At 44.8% G+C, this 7690-nt stretch overlaps 1 long non-coding RNA gene across 1 annotated transcript; it reads right to left on the bottom strand.

Annotated features, from left to right (window-relative positions):
- Nucleotides 1-2694: 2694 nt before the first annotated feature.
- Nucleotides 2695-7178, bottom strand: LOC120838090. Its single transcript, XR_005715034.3, has 3 exons — nt 6961-7178; nt 3617-3739; nt 2695-3234 (listed from the first exon to the last, which is right to left on the bottom strand). It is a non-coding gene; the product is annotated as an uncharacterized LOC120838090 (long non-coding RNA).
- Between the last annotated feature and the right edge of the window lie 512 nt (nt 7179-7690).

Genomic DNA, 7690 nt, shown 5'->3' with positions numbered 1-7690 from the left:
GGTGAAAGCGAATTATTGGAGAGAGCACGGCCTGACGAGAGACGTTTGGCGCGGTTATATTCGTTCACCGTGACCACGATCTCGGCTATTGCCTCGGTGAAAGCGAATTATTGGAGAGAGCACGGCCTGACGAGAGACGTTCGCGCGGTTTTATTCGTTCACCGTGACCACGATCTCGGCTATTGCCTCGGTGAAGGCGAATTATTGGAGAGAGCACGGCCTGACGAGAGACGTTCGGCGCGGTTTTATTCGTTCACCGTGACCACGATCTCGGCTATTGCCTCGGTGAAAGCGAATTATTGGAGAGAGCACGGCCTGACGAGAGACGTTCGGCGCGGTTTTATTCGTTCACCGTGACCACGATCTCGGCTATTGCCTCGGTGAAAGCGAATTATTGGAGAGAGCACGGCCTGACGAGAGACGTTTGGCGCGGTTTTATTCGTTCACCGTGACCACGATCTCGGCTATTGCCTCGGTGAAAGCGAATTATTGGAGAGAGCACGGCCTGACGAGAGACGTTTGGCGCGGTTTTATTCGTTCACCGTGACCACGATCTCGGCTATTGCCTCGGTGAAAGCGAATTATTGGAGAGAGCACGGCCTGACGAGAGACGTTTGGCGCGGTTTTATTCGTTCACCGTGACCACGATCTCGGCTATTGCCTCGGTGAAAGCGAATTATTGGAGAGAGCACGGCCTGACGAGAGACGTTCGGCGCGGTTTTATTCGTTCACCGTGACCACGATCTCGGCTATTGCCTCGGTGAAAGCGAATTATTGGAGAGAGCACGGCCTGACGAGAGACGTTCGGCGCGGTTTTATTCGTTCACCGTGACCACGATCTCGGCTATTGCCTCGGTGAAAGCGAATTATTGGAGAGAGCACGGCCTGAAGAGAGACGTTTGGCGCGGTTTTATTTGTTCACCGTGACCACGATCTCGGCTATTGCCTCGGTGAAAGCGAATTATTGGAAAGAGCACGGCCTGACGAGAGACGTTTGGCGCCGTTTTATTCGTTCACCGTGACCACGATCTCGGCTATTGCCTCGGTGAAAGCGAATTATTGGAGAGAGCACGGCCTGACGAGAGACGTTCGGCGCGGTTTTATTCGTTCACCGTGACCACGATCTCGGCTATTGCCTCGGTGAAAGCGAATTATTGGAGAGAGCACGGCCTGACGAGAGACGTTTGGCGCGGTTTTATTCGTTCACCGTGACCACGATCTCGGCTATTGCCTCGGTGAAAGCGAATTATTGGAGAGAGCACGGCCTGACGAGAGACGTTCGGCGCGGTTTTATTCGTTCACCGTGACCACGATCTCGGCTATTGCCTCGGTGAAAGCGAATTATTGGAGAGAGCACGGCCTGACGAGAGACGTTTGGCGCGGTTTTATTCGTTCACCGTGACCACGATCTCGGCTATTGCCTCGGTGAAAGCGAATTATTGGAGAGAGCACGGCCTGACGAGAGACGTTTGGCGCCGTTTTATTCGTTCACCGTGACCACGATCTCGGCTATTGCCTCGGTGAAAGCGAATTATTGGAGAGAGCACGGCCTGACGAGAGACGTTCGGCGCCGTTTTATTCGTTCACCGTGACCACGATCTCGGCTGTTGCCTCGGTGAAAGCGAATTATTGGAGAGAGCACGGCCTGACGAGAGACGTTCGGCGCCGTTTTATTCGTTCACCGTGCCCACGATCTCGGCTATTGCCTCGGTGAAAGCGAATTATTGGAGAGAGCACGGCCTGACGAGAGACGTTTGGCGCGGTTTTATTCGTTCACCGTGACCACGATCTCGGCTATTGCCTCGGTGAAAGCGAATTATTGGAGAGAGCACGGCCTGACGAGAGACGTTTGGCGCCGTTTTATTCGTTCACCGTGACCACGATCTCGGCTATTGCCTCGGTGAAAGCGAATTATTGGAGAGAGCACGGCCTGACGAGAGACGTTCGGCGCGGTCTTATTCGTTCACCGTGACCACGATCTCGGCTATTGCCTCGGTGAAAGCGAATTATTGGAGAGAGCACGGCCTGACGAGAGACGTTTGGCGCCGTTTTATTCGTTCACCGTGACCACGATCTCGGCTATTGCCTCTTTAAAGCGAATTATTGGAGAGAGCACGGCCTGACGAGAGACCCCTATCGAAAAGACCATCAGGAAAATCCTGATGGTCTGATGGTCTGATGGAGTCGTATTTTGGGACGGCTAATGGTCTGATGGTTTGATGGTTTGATGGTCTGATGGTCTGATGGTTTGATGGTTTGATGGTTTGATGGTTTGATGGTTTGATGGCTTGATGGTTTGATGGTGTGATGGTTTGATGGTTTGATGGTTTGATGGTTTGATGGTGTGATGGTTTGATGGTCTGATGGTCTGATGGTCGAATAACCTGTCGTATTTTGGGACGTCCATTTTTAATAATTGGATTATTGTGGTTTGATGGCTAATTTGAAACATTGAAGTTCGAGTTGGCCACCACTTAAACAAATGGTTGAGTGCAAAGCACGACAATATGTGAATGCATAATGTGGAAATTTAATTACGCCATGTTTGGAGCGTGACGAAATGCATGTCCCACTTAGAATTGAATTATATTGTCCACTGCACACTAGTAATCACCAGCCTGATGTATGAGTACGGCAAATGCAGCTACTAATAAGAATAAAGTCAAACAAGCTGCGTTGCTTTGATATGTTTATTATGAAATTATGACATTATACATTGCTTTGCTGGGAGCATATGGTACAGAAAAACCACAACATTTGAGGAAGTAACATCGTGACTAATATGAGTTGAAATGCCATGACGCGTGGCATGGGGTACTATCAGCACCACCTGTCAGATTTTTCAGCGAACCTCAGTGTTTGCTGAGGTTTAGGCAGATTGCTGATTGCACTCATTGCACCACTATGAGCTAGATTTTGACACGGAACGGCATAGTGGTGCAATGAGCGCAAGCGATTTGTCTCCACCTCAGCGCATGCTGAGGTTTACTGAACAATCCGAGAGACAACTCTCATAGTATCGTGCGCCACGCGTAGTGGCATTTCAGCTCGTATTGGCTGCAATAATACATTTGTTCCATTTCAACAGTATTTCCAATATATAACTTAAGCTAAATTAATATAAAAAAAACGGTGAAAAGGCTGCATCGAGTGCAAGCGATGGCAGACCTGCAGCAGCATGAGCAGTCCGTGGCGGGACCATACGTTGGGGCAGGACAGGGCAAAGGGATGAGCCTGGACATATCAAGGGCAATTTAGTGACCAATGAGACCAAACACAGGAAGATTATTGACATACGTCAACAAAAGAGTGGGCCGAGAGACGACAGAGGGACAGTAAGAGTGACATGCTTCATTGTAATTGTGTTACCATGCAACGTTTTGGGGATTAATTGAGCACAGCCTGACGGAGTAGCAATAGCAATCAAGCAACCCACAGCCTTTTCAAGTGGTCAGCTGATCAACACACTACTTTAAAGTTGTTTGCATAAATATTTAGAGATATATTAACCTCTAAATAATTTATCTATACCATAATTTAAAATAATTGCTTGTAAACTTGAGACCCAAAATAGTATGTTACTTAATTAAGAAAGTTATACTATACAAGCACATACCTTTTTAGCGATTTCTCCTCAGATCCGACAGCTTTTCGGACAGGTACCGGCGCATCTTCTGGTGCCGGGCTGCCCTTTCAGCCTGGCGGTACCCCCTCTCCCTTAGGTATAGCCAAAAGCAGCCTGGAATATGGAAAATCCAGGGTAATAATTCTTTGCAGTGCTCAGACCTAAAGGAATTTTGAACCAAAATTTGGACTTCAGAATACAGAGCAGGAGCTGTAGGCGGGACGCTACAATCCCTACAACACTACTAGTAAGGCAACATTTCGAATGGATGGCCGTATTTTTAGAAAAAGAGGTTGAGATTGAATGAGGCCGACGAGGCACGTGATGTGAAGATATCTCGTTTCCTCCTTTCTTCGCTTTGCCCCCTCAAAGCGGCGAGGCGGAGAAGACGCGAGGCCATTCCCTCTCTTTCTTGGAAAAACAAGACGTAAACATATCTGTCAAATGCGCCTCTTTTTTTTTTTTAAATACGGTCATCCATTCGAGATATCTCTGTCTGAGTGATGTTTTGGTGTTCGTAGCATCCTGTTGCACGCTTTTGCCGCCGTGTTTTGCGGAATCCAGATTTTTGTTCAGCATCCCTTTAAAACATTGTAGAACACCATACACACAGGCTGGAGGGTCATAGTTTAAGAAGACCAAGTGTAAATTAGTCTCAATGGAAGCAGTTAACTGGCAGCTGGCACCTTAGAATTTAGACAGTTCAGAGATTACCATAAAAGCAAAAGTACCGCAGCATCCTGATGCATGTTCCACTCCCACCCTGGCTTTCGTTAGATTCTTTTAAGCACAAAACAGGTAACCCATGTCTATAAATCTCACTGCTAGGCCAGTGACTTTGTAAGAAACAGGAGCTGCAACTGGAGATAAGTAGACAATGAACACTGAAAACTGCTTACATTTGGTCCTCATCTCTCGCTGTGGTAACAGCTTAGACAGGCCACAGAATTTAAAAATAGAATTATGAACAGCAGAAACAACCAGTGCAGTTCTATATAAAAACAATCTTTCACATTCCTTAAAAGATCGTCCATTCATGGCCTGGCTACAATATTTATAACCCTTTTTGGTAGCACTCTATGAGGTAGTCTACCTTATATGTTCACCTAACTTTAAATTTTAAGTTAGGTTACCCTCAGGATATTATAGCTGCTTGTTTTTGCTTAACCTTCTAAAAGACTCCAAATCATTATTTCTTTACTTAACCAATATAACAATCTGAGATCTCCATAACAAAGCAATCCTTAGGTTCGGAGTCACTTGAACAAAAAAGAGAAACTGATGGTTTAAATGAGTTCAGAACATTTACCCCCTACAGTTGGCATACATCATAAAAAGTGCATTTAACACCACGAATATACATGTCAGCAAGTCGATTATGACCATAAGAAAATTAAATGCAAATGCTAAGAGGAACAGTTTATGTTGCTTTTCTTCCCTGAAACTAATAGCCAATATAAGTGAATACCTTTCGTAGCGTAGGCTATTAAAAACAAGGGAATGTTTGTTCCTGCATTTTTGCACATTTCTCTTTTAGTTCAACATGCTGCTTTGAATTTTAATCTGATGCATGTGTCCCCACTAAGAAAAATAAGTAGATAAAGCAAAACAAACAAGTTTTCATAATGCCGAAGTTAAATTCCTCTAGGAATTAATTGGTGCTTTTCGAAAAAATGTGCTTGCACAAGAAGTTACACAAAGTCCAGAATGTAGCTTAGAGTAAATCTTAAAGGGGCACGGAAACGGAATTCCAGAGCTCATTTGCTAGCTTGGATATGGGCTAAGTTGCAGTATCACCTTGAAAACAACAATCTTTCGTTGAAAGGCACGAGAAAACTAAATTTAAAGCTAGTTAAACAGTCTTTCAATGTGCACCTGGTGGATGCCCCCAAAGCTTCGTTGGGAAGTAATCTAGCAAGGTTAGAGATCTTGTGACATAGTGGTGACATAACAGAAACCGCTACGTAGCTGCACTACACATCGGAGCAGCGCCGCTCTTTGGAGGTAACTCAACTGTTGGAGTAATCTCGCCCTGAACACGATGACCTAGACATGACTTATCTCACACGTGGGCGCTTAGTTGGCTTAGTCCACGTTGGTCCATGCAAAGCCCAAAGGTGTTTCAAATGGCTAGGCTGTAGCATGTTTACACCACCATGCAACCGAACCGCAACTTTGCCGGATAACCCACGACGCATCGCACACTCCGTTGACTTCTCTTCGAGCGCTTGCTCGAGTTTGCGGCTTAGAACGAAAAATAAAACCATCTTTTCAAAATAAAAATGTGCAATTATTATTTACGGTTATTATCTGTTATGTTTGACTTTCATTCTTGGCAGGTCACACGTCCGGGTGTTAGCGGACAACCTACTAGAGTAAAATCTCGGTGATACTAATTGGTATGAATTTCAGAATGAAATGAATTCACAAATTCCCCGGTCAAAGCGCAATGCATACAACGTGAAAATTTTCTGGTATTCCAAATACCTCGACATGCTGCAACCACTGATATGAATGCATGCCCCGCATCTGATAATGGTAAGGAGGCCACAATCGGTGACTGTAAGCTCCCAAGGCTCCGGGCAGCTGATTGCCGGCTGCTGCCAGGGATCAGCCGCACTTTGTTTACTCAAAGACGTGAGCTCAAAATTAAATGCGTTTTACAATCGGACACAAAAACTAAAACTAAACAAAATGCTAAAAGAACTGTGCAAAGTGGCCAGCCCCATCACCATCAACACATGCTTCAAATCAAATCCAATCTGAATCCAAATTCGCTGTTTTGTTTTTGCGATCTTGTGGAATCGTGGTTCAACCTTGGAAAAGCAAAACCAATTTTACTTTAAGGTTACCTCTAAAAAAAGTGATCGCACTGGCAAAAAGAGAAAACCGAGTGGTGTTGGTCGTGTCTTCGGTGTGGTCCACGGTGACATGCGAGCTTGGTTGGAAAGACAAAGGAACCGAATATCGAGAGTGTTCGATGTAGGGCTTCAATAGCACCCAGTGTGGGCACTTTCGAGTATGTGAGTTTGATAACATGCTTTCTATGAGGTGTATGTTGTTCAGCCGTCATATTTTATCTGCGCAGTAGAATCGGCACCAATTTTTTTAATATTCATGGGTTGAATATAACTGTGTGTTACTATCGGGGGCATGTTAGAATCGTGCAAATTACATACAAGATATTTTCTGCCATAAATAAATCCATGGTAATGCATTCCTTGTGCTTCAAAATATAAATTTCATTTCGCTTTTGTTGATACGAATTTAGCATGAAATATTTTACGCGACCCCGCGAGGATTGTATCAAGATTTTAAACAAAATGCTTGCTTACCTGAGAGAGCCTGCACCTTGTGCGGAGTAAGTGGGGCAAATGCTTTTTCTTGCCCCGCTGCTTTTGCTTTGTTTGAGAGGGTGCCGGTCACTGACTTCTCTAAAAGCACTTCCACTGGCCAAATGGAAGAGGCCGTGATTTTACAAAACATAGAGTCGCTCTCCGCTTTCTGCATCTCCATCCAGGATTCTTGATTGATGTAGACTCCTTGCCCAGCATGGATCTGCAATAAACAAAACCGAGAAAGTTTTACACATACCAGTCGAGTTGACACAAAGTAGTCCTGTATTCTCCAAGAAGGTGCATCTAAAAAGCACTAAATAATTACAGGTATAAAATTTAGGCCTTTAAATTTAAAACAGTACTACCTTTAAATTCTCATCCACATGGGCATCTGCAAAGTTGATGAGCCCACAAAGCTTCATGTCACTTGCATCAAACAGGTATGTAACCCCTAGTTGCATCATGTGAGCGTGACAATAAAACATTTGCAGGCCCTGGCTATAACTACAATTAAGAGCCTGGCTACAATAATGTTTTAAAGGCTTATGGTAGCAATCAATTCAATCTACTGTGCGTACACCACCCTGTTCTTTTAATGTACCGCATTAACTCGTGTAAGGGCCGCACTATTTTTTCCCGGTTTGAGGGCAAATTTTCTATGTGCAGCCCCATACACGGATTAAAAAAAATAAAAAAATATCTGTATCCACATTCCGAAATGAACGTA

Source organism: Ixodes scapularis, unplaced genomic scaffold (genome assembly GCF_016920785.2).
Source record: "Ixodes scapularis isolate PalLabHiFi unplaced genomic scaffold, ASM1692078v2 ptg004242l_1__unscaffolded, whole genome shotgun sequence".
Lineage (NCBI taxonomy): Eukaryota > Metazoa > Arthropoda > Arachnida > Ixodida > Ixodidae > Ixodes > Ixodes scapularis.
This window is presented reverse-complemented; position numbering and strand designations above follow the sequence as displayed.